This window comes from Passer montanus, unplaced genomic scaffold (assembly GCF_014805655.1).
Source record: "Passer montanus isolate IOZ18808 unplaced genomic scaffold, ASM1480565v1 scaffold20, whole genome shotgun sequence".
Lineage (NCBI taxonomy): Eukaryota > Metazoa > Chordata > Aves > Passeriformes > Passeridae > Passer > Passer montanus.
The window spans coordinates 1,933,430-1,942,036 of NW_024366592.1; the positions used below are offsets into that span (position 1 = coordinate 1,933,430).

The 8,607-nt window shown below is 41.5% G+C and overlaps 1 protein-coding gene and 1 long non-coding RNA gene across 2 annotated transcripts in view; one reads left to right on the plus strand and one right to left on the minus strand.

The window, feature by feature from the left end:
- The window catches only part of RERG (RAS like estrogen regulated growth inhibitor), a 95,980-nt gene that overhangs the window by 33,964 nt on the left and 53,409 nt on the right, over positions 1-8,607 (plus strand). The gene's annotated exons all lie outside the window — the stretch shown is intronic.
- LOC120501676 lies at positions 3,993-7,648 on the minus strand. Its single transcript, XR_005627370.1, has 4 exons — positions 7,536-7,648; positions 6,603-6,778; positions 5,856-5,971; positions 3,993-4,497 (listed from the first exon to the last, which is right to left on the minus strand). It is a non-coding gene; the product is annotated as an uncharacterized LOC120501676 (long non-coding RNA).

Consider the following 8,607-nt stretch of genomic DNA (forward strand, 5'->3'; position numbering starts at 1 on the left):
AAAACCAACAAAACAAAACCAAAAAAACACGAAACAAAACAAAACAACCAACTAAAAAAAAAACCCCTAGAAATCACTTTTTTCCTTTGTAGACTGCTTTAATTCTGAGAAGCAAGCACAGATAGTACATCTGTATTTCTCAGTTCCCCGAGTAGGAGGAGTGCAAAGCGTTATCTTGTGGCTTTCCAGGAACTTGCTTCACTCTGCCTCATCCCCTGTGTCTCATGCAGCAGCTCTGTCATCACCAGGATGCTGTTGAGCTCGTGTTTTAGCCCGTGCCCACGTCACAGCCTGTGACACACAGCTCTCCCTGGAGCTGAACACTTTGTCCCAAGCCAGCCCAGCTCCTTGGACAGAAATGGGTGGTTTGACAGCCTGCATCCTGATCTCATTTCCACCTGTTTCACAAATGTTCCATCGCTCTGGGCCCTCGCTCTGAGCTGTCACTTTGTCCCCTGCAAAGCAGTGATAACCTTACAATAGAACTCCAGGTTTTCAAAAGAGCTCAGCCTCCCACTCTGACAGCCAGACTTCACAAGGAAATCACCTCCCCTTCAGGCACCAAAATGTTCATAGGTAGGGAAGAAGTTCAGCACACTGAGTCCTCGACTTCTCACACAATCTGGGCAGCAGGCACTGCCGCTAGGGTTGTTGGAAACTTTGAAAAATTTGCACCTTCTTTAAGAAACTAAAAGAGAACTCAGTTTTTTGGAAAATCTGGCTCCAATTTAGGTGTTGAGCACTCAAAAATTTGAGTCTGAGCTCTGAAAAATCTGGCACTTCACAAAGGAGTGCTGTGAGGATAAATTAATTAATGTGAGATCCTGGGGTAACGGTGTTGACAGGCCTGCTAAACTTTGTAAAGAAGTGAGGAAGAGTTGCATGTGTTGAAATTTCAGGGAAAATACCTAGTATGTGAGAAATTATGACCTACTGTGGATCTGCCACAACACGAGGAAAACCACAGCAAGTTCTCCATAGCTGAATTCTGCCACTGGCAGCATGAATACTGTTGCCAGTGACAGATATGATACTATTGGCACACAATTTTAGAAGCTTTAAAACATTGAACTACAGGCTTTTAGTGAAGTACTGAAACACAGTATATCTTTAATCCTGGCTTCCTAACCAAGCACTACAGAGAATGTTTGAAAGCTGTTGCTGTGTTGCTATTAGTTTCAACCAGAAAATTTCTTGTCAGGTGGACTTAAATTTTCCAGATGACAATAATATCCCTGCAGGAAATGAGAAAGAGATGATGCAATGTCTTTGAAACTGCTGAGAGACTTATGCAAATGTGATAATTGTGTGTTTTCCTTTCTAACTGTATGAAAGGAAAACAAATGCATCTAGGAGATGCCTGTTGTTCTGCATGCTCACCTGCTTTGTGAAGAGTGTTTGTCCCTGTCAAGGGACTTCACTGTTCCTCTCAGGGACAGCCAGATAACTCTGGTTTGGAGGAGAAATAGAAAGGGTCTTGCTTCTACTGGAATTCTTTCATTTCTGGTAGCTTCTCAAACACAGCTGGAGAGCAAGGAGCATCTGGAACATCCCCACTCCTCCAGCAGGTTAGCAACATTTATCTCACAGCTTCGTGTTCCAAGGACCCTCTATCTCAGTGTTGGAGTGAGCTCAGCAGCCACAAAGACAGAGTTCTAATGAGTTCAACAGAGCTGCTCTATTTCCAATCAGCAGAGAGAGCAGTCACGTAAATAATCTTTTTGCAGATGCACTAATTATTTGTTCACACATATATTCATGGACAGCACAGTATTCCAAGGGCAGTGGAAACAAGCAGGTTTGGCACTTTTGCCCTTTGTTGGCTATCTTGCCTCTCTTCTCAACATTTCTTTCATAAGATTTCTCTCTTGCCCTTGGGTACTTAACTCTCTTGCCTGCTTTGGCCAGTTTAAAAATAAAGAAATAATTTTTAAAAAGAGGTGGGAAAATTAAATGATGTCTGGAATGTGTCAGCAACAAGTAGAATCTCTTGGGACCACCTTTGACACACAGGGACAATAAGTTAGAGAGAGCAAATTGGTTTCCCCATGGCTGATGGCTTTCCTGAGTTGGTTTACCCCACTCCCCCAGTGTTGAGCTATTGAATGCTCAATTAGTATCCCCCAAAGTGTCAAACGAATTGAACCAACTACAGAAATTCTTCACTGCAGTTGATGTATCATTTTTCAGCCTCTGAAGAAAGGACCTACTCTCTCACTCCGTGCAGCAAACAAGTTCTCCCCTTCTCAACCCTCTGCTGTTTTTGCTTTTTTTAAACATGCTTCAAGGACACCTGCAAAATTGATGGCTTTCCTGGGCTGGTTTACCCCACTCCCCCAGTGTTGAGCTATTGAATGCTCAATTAGTATCCCCCAAAGTGTCAAACGAATTGAACCAACTACAGAAATTCTTCACTGCAGTTGATGTATCATTTTTCAGCCTCTGAAGAAAGGACCTACTCTCTCACTCCGTGCAGCAAACAAGTTCTCCCCTTCTCAACCCTGTGCTGTTTTTGCCTTTTTCAAACATGCTTCAAGGACACCTGCAAAAATAAACAGGAATGGCAAGTTATTGCCTCCAGAATGTGTGCAGTACCTCAGCAAACTAGTTTATAAATAGATAGGCAGATGGTTATAATGGCTATAGTATCCTGAAGTATTTTGGTTTGGTTTTGTTTTGCTTTGGGCAGTTGCTATAATACCCTGTGTGATTGTGACAACAGTAATGGATTCCCAAAGTGCAGATGGCCAGCTCCATTTTGAACTACAGGCCAAAAATCATGCTGCCAAGCCCAAGGACTCAGAAATCATGACCTATATTTCACCTCAAATGAAGGGATTTCTTCACAAGCTGATGGAACTTGCCTTGTATCTTAAAAAAAAAAAGCATTGCTTGTATTTCGTATTTATATTTTTGAGTCTTTGTAATGGGTTTGGTTACATTTTCATCTCATCTTTATATCCAAGAGTCATAAATTTCTTGCTTAGTAATAAAAACAGGGATCATAGTGTGACTCCAAGTTTCAAAGCAAAAGCTTTCGCTAGAATAGAAAAAATAACATAAGTTAGGAATTAACTTTTCAGGCTCACAGGGGGTCCAAGGATAACTGGTTCTGGTTTAGCCCAGTGCACATTCCCAGAAAGTTTCATCTCAGCTTGGATCACTCACTAAGGTACTCAGTGCAATAGACTCTGCAAGTCTTATTTGCATTAACTTTGTAAGGTTTGCTTATTATAGTCAACTTGACCCAACCTTTTCTAGGGATGTTGGCCAGGCTTGTTTTTGTGGTCAGAAGAAGCAGATAAATAAAAATAAGATATAGCTATGCTGGGTGCTGGACACAACTGAGTGCATCATGCACCAAGATGCTCAGAAGAATGAAAAAGCAGAAGTTGTCTAAACTTTAAACCTGAAATCACAGCTGGATTTTAACCTGAAGTACCAAAGATTTTTTCCATTTATTCTGAATTTTTCCATTTATTCTGAAGTAAATTTTAGTATCTTGGTGTTCTGCAGTGAGATGAGGGATTGTTTTTTGAGAATTGAAACACTCAGCCTTGAGTGAATAATGAAGAGCCAGTCTCCCCAGTTCAGTCAGGAACTATTTATGGGAGAGCTGCATGCTCAGGAAAGTATCAAAGAGGATCTACTTGGAAAATGATTCAGGAGAGAAGAACAGGGCAGAGAAGAAAGACAGGGATAGAGAGACAATGGCTCAAGGTGCAAATACCCTTTGTTAATCCCTGAGCTCTGACAGACATGGGGCAACATAATTGATAATTTTCATGATGGGTTGGAAAATATACTTGTGTTATTATGCTGGGATGGACAAGTGTTCAGAGAGTGGAATAAGAATTCAAAATGATCTTGGTGATTTGGAAATGTAGTGTAAGATGACTATTCTTTCAAGAAAAAAATATTCTTTCACTTCTATTTAGAATTATTCTTTGACTTCTATTTAGAAAAAGGTTGTGATACAACACTGACTAGTGGAAATTTTGGCAGTCAGGCAGAAGATATTAATGGTGTGAGCACAGCCTGGGGGTTGTCTGGTTGTCTGTCTGTCCAGCAAGGACTTGAGGGGTATAATGAATCAGAAGCTGTGACCATGAGTCAAATCAGCCTGTGGCAAATAGGGAAAATATCATACCAGTGTGTCTAAAACCAAGTATCAGCTGTAGTGATCACTCCACTCTGCTTGGAGCTCCTGAAGACTGAGACAGCAACAAGTAGTATTCTCCAATGTTTAAGATGTAGTTGTGCTTACAACAGAAGCAAAGCAATGGTCTTTAAATTGCAGTGAGGAGCATTCAGTTAGAGCTTAAGGCCAAACACCCAACAGCAAGGATGACAGACCCCTGGAACAGGCTGCTGTGGGAATCACTGGAGCCTCAGACCCACAAGATAAACACCAGCCAAGAGCAGCTCTAGCTGAACTGTCACAGAGCGGACTGGGTGACCTCAGGGTCCTCATTTCCAATGATTTCCTGGTAAAACCTGTAGAAAAGAGGAAAATACTGTCACCATTTCTTTCACACTGTGGGCAAAGTGATTCTACTTTTGCTACTGAGTGATTCTGAGGGCGATGGCAGCTGCTCAGTGCAGAAGCCAGCTCTGAACAGAAGCAGTGCAAGGGCGAGGGGAGAAGAGTGCTGGGGCTGCTGACTCAGCCTGCATGATCAGCTGTGGCTCCAGAGCCTCTTGCTGGCACAGGATGCTCAGGAGAGAGGCAGGGGTGGCATCAGTGCCCACCACTTGCTTCCAGCAGGGCTGGGGTGCAGCTTGGGCCGTGTGAGCAGAAGGATTCAGAGCTCAGCTTCTTTGGTTTTTGCCGCACGTGTGAAGATGCAGCTCCCTGGCCCAGAGAAAAGCCCCCAGGTGCCTCCCCTTTATTTATCCCTGGATGGTGCAAAGGGCTGCTGCAGGAAACCTTGCTCATGTTTGGCCTTCTAGCAGGATTCCTGTTTAACATTTGGAGAGAAATCCAATGTCCCACCTGCCTCACTTCCTCCTGGAGCCCTGGCAGAAGCCAGCATGGTTACCTGGAGCTTCAGCCCTCACAGACCTTGTTCTAACTTGGCTCCTTATCAAATGTTATGCGTGGAAGAAAAAACTAAAAATACACTTGAACAAGCCAAAAGAAAGAAATAATGAGAGTCAAAAATAGAGCATTTTCAGGCACAGGGTGTGCACAACCCCAGGAACTCTACCTTCATTTTAGTTTTCAGTTTAGTTTTCTAAGAGTGCAAGAAAGTTCTGGGGGAGTGGGAGGGTGCTTTGACATGCACACAAAGACTTGTTCCTTGGCAGAAAAAGTGTTGCTGGATTTGCTACTATATCAAGAGCTTTACTACACTGACCTCAGCTCATACACAGTGCTTCCTAAAGTTACATTTCTCTTCTGATTTCCCTCCTTTCATTTGGAAACGATGTAGTCAATAAATAAAACATTAGATAGGCTCCTAAACAGAAACAGGCATCAAATCAAAGAAGAGGAGTGGGTGAACAAAAGAGGTGGCAAAAAAGGGGAAGGGTGGGCTTAAGGCTGCACAGAAATTTCTTCTATTTGAAATAATGTCCATGGCATTTTCACAGCCTATGTTGAGTTTAGCTGTGCAGCTAGAAGAAAGGTCATGTAAACCAGAGCCTCTGAAACAATCAAGCATACAACAGATCATTTGTGGTCTCACAGCAATGAGAGGAAGTTTCCATAAATAAGTCCCTAACAAGCCTGAATTGCCATTAGGGCACAACAACAATCTAACTAAATATGGAGTGTAAATCCAAGTACTTTAATTGAAGGAATCACCCAAAATATTTATGAATTATGCTGAATTAATGAAAGAATCACTTACCATCTCTGTTTTCTCGTGCTGAATTATCATCCTTGCAGAGTTTAAGCAATGTTGAGGGTGCTTGAGCACATGCTGTTTAAGTTGAATTTGCCTTGAGCATCCTAGGCTATAGCTACCTATAAGGAAAAAAAAACAACATCTTGTAATGGAGATTTCAGCCTGTTTCTATTGTCTCCATGGAACTTGCTCTGCAGAAGCCACCAAGAAGCAGGCAGACAGTGGAGACTCATGTTTTCCACACACTGTGGGGCTGCAGGGATTAGAGCCTTCTGGTAGAAAGCTTTGTGTCCCATTGGTAGCACCTCAGCTTTTGTGTGCTGATGGCAGAAGGACTACCTGCTGTGAGGAATTGCATTCCCACACAAAATTTTAAACCTGGAATCTTAATTTAATTTCATTTTTCCTTTAGGACTTCTTTATTGTTTCAGGACTTTTGGTGTAATTTATGCCCTGTTATTTGACTTTATTACACAAGATGCCAAGATTTATGTTAATAGAGGAAAATGCATTTAAAATGTCTCCTAATATATTTCCCTTGAAATACAGGAAGATTGCAGCTGCTGCAATAAACTCATAATCTCTGAATGCTAGAATGGAAATGTTTGACATTAACAGGCTGCTTTTAGAAATGAAATATCTGCAGCAAGGACACGGAGAACTTACAACTGACGTCTGGTTGGGACTGCATTTGAACTTTGTGTGCTGTTGGAGATTCAGAGGGGGGAAATGTTAACTTTTTACACATACCTCAACACTTCTTGATGTCAGCGAGAACCAGGGGCAGCAGAATTCCTCGGGAGAGACTGCTCCCATGTCAGTCTGGAGGTCTGGAGCTGGCAGGAGCCAAGGAGAAAGTGAAGTCTGGGGAGAAAGTCTGATTCTTCCTATTTTCCAGTCTCAGTGACTTCCATGGAAAATGAATGCTAGGGAATGCATGCAGAGATTTATATCTCAACTGCAGCACAACTTTGAAAAATCTGGAATGGTCTGGGACAACTTTGAGAATAACTGGGTTTGAGTCAGCCCTGAGTTTGTGACATACCCTGGTTAAAAATGTGGCTGGGGGACCTTGGAGGTGGTAAACCATTCTGCCAGCCCTTATGGCACTAAATTTCATCACTTTCAGAGCATGGAGGCTGGCTGTTCATGTTGCTGTGAAGCAGCAAATGAGAGTGAGATGGAAAGAGGTGGTCTCTGGCCAAGTTCTTCACTCTGCCACAGCACTTTTGTGCCACCTAAGATTGTACTAGCTTATCTCACTGTAAATCTGATGCAGTGGAGCAGAGACTAAGTCTAGGTTTAGAAAACCTGGGCACACTTGAAATTAAATTATCAGAGTGGAACTATAATTCTTACTGCTGTTAGCAATACTTTGGGCTTAAATAAAATGAAGCCCATTTTTGTACCCACGAAACTGCTGCTGAACTCTGCTGGCATTGGCAGGGCAGTGACTGATTGCTCAAAATAAATTACCATTGCCTGCTCTGAATTCCTTTTGCTAAGGATCTAGATCCTTTTGATATACATAGGGTTATTTAAATCATCCTTTGAAAAATGAACGTCAGAGGGTAGGTCTGGGCATGACCTCCACTTTTGGACTGTGGAGGCCTTGTCATAACAGATATTTAATTTACATACTAGGCTTTAAGTGCACAATGTATTGCACAATAAAAATGGTACCTTTCCCTTGTCCTGGAATACTCCACCAGGAGGAAATCGACCTCAGAGTGGTTATATAGCCTGAAGGAACACAATGGTTTTTGTGCTGAAAAATCACAGATACAATCCTGCCTATGTCAAGGGAAACAAACAAAATCAAAACCCAAAACAGCTCCCAATCTGCTTTAATAAAATCAATAATTTGCTATTTTTAATAAAGGAATCATTTTAGTGTTGAGCTTATACATATGTTCCATGCCAGAAACACAGATATCAAAACTGAAACACTCCACAAACCAGCCCAAGTCACCAAAGGCCTTCATAATAATAGTAAAACTAAACAAGAATTATGCACATAATATGATATTTGGATGAGTTTTGCAATTATACTCTCTTTTTGGGGCTGCTGTGTTTAATAATTTTTTTTTTAAAAGAAATGTGGGATCTGAATATTGAAGTGTTTCATTTGGAAGCTCATTAGATGAAGTGGAACAGAGTAAAACTAAAAAAACCAATGGGTTCATACCTGTGAATGTCCTGGTCGTGACTGCAGTGAGAGTTGAGAGCTCATTCTCTCAGGTGAAGCACAGCATTGCTGAAAGCGTTTTGCTGTGTAATTTTATCTCATCGTATGAACTTGGTTGTACATAGGACTATTTAATACAAAATATGGCTAATCAAAAGTCAGTTTACAGGTAAAGGCTGCTTTTGATGGCAAATTTATAACCAACAAATTTATCACTACAATTAGTGTAGTCCATAAAAAATGGAATTCACAGGTGGGAAGTAAAGACCTTCCTTTTACTAAACTTATTCACTGCCATAGCATCAAAGGTATTCAGGCCATTTTTCTCAGGTGGAGCTTCACAGAATCAGATTCAGAGCTAAGTTGCATGGTGTCCACTTCTGCAGCCAAGGAAACTAATCTCTGATATACAGAAACTTATTCATTATCGAGAATCTGCTCTCCACCCTCCATAAAGTACAGAAAAGTACTGGGGTCTTGGAAAAATAATACATGATCATGTACCTAAAGTTTGCATAATAGAGTAATGAGATTCCTACATAATGGACAACCTGAATGCTAAATACT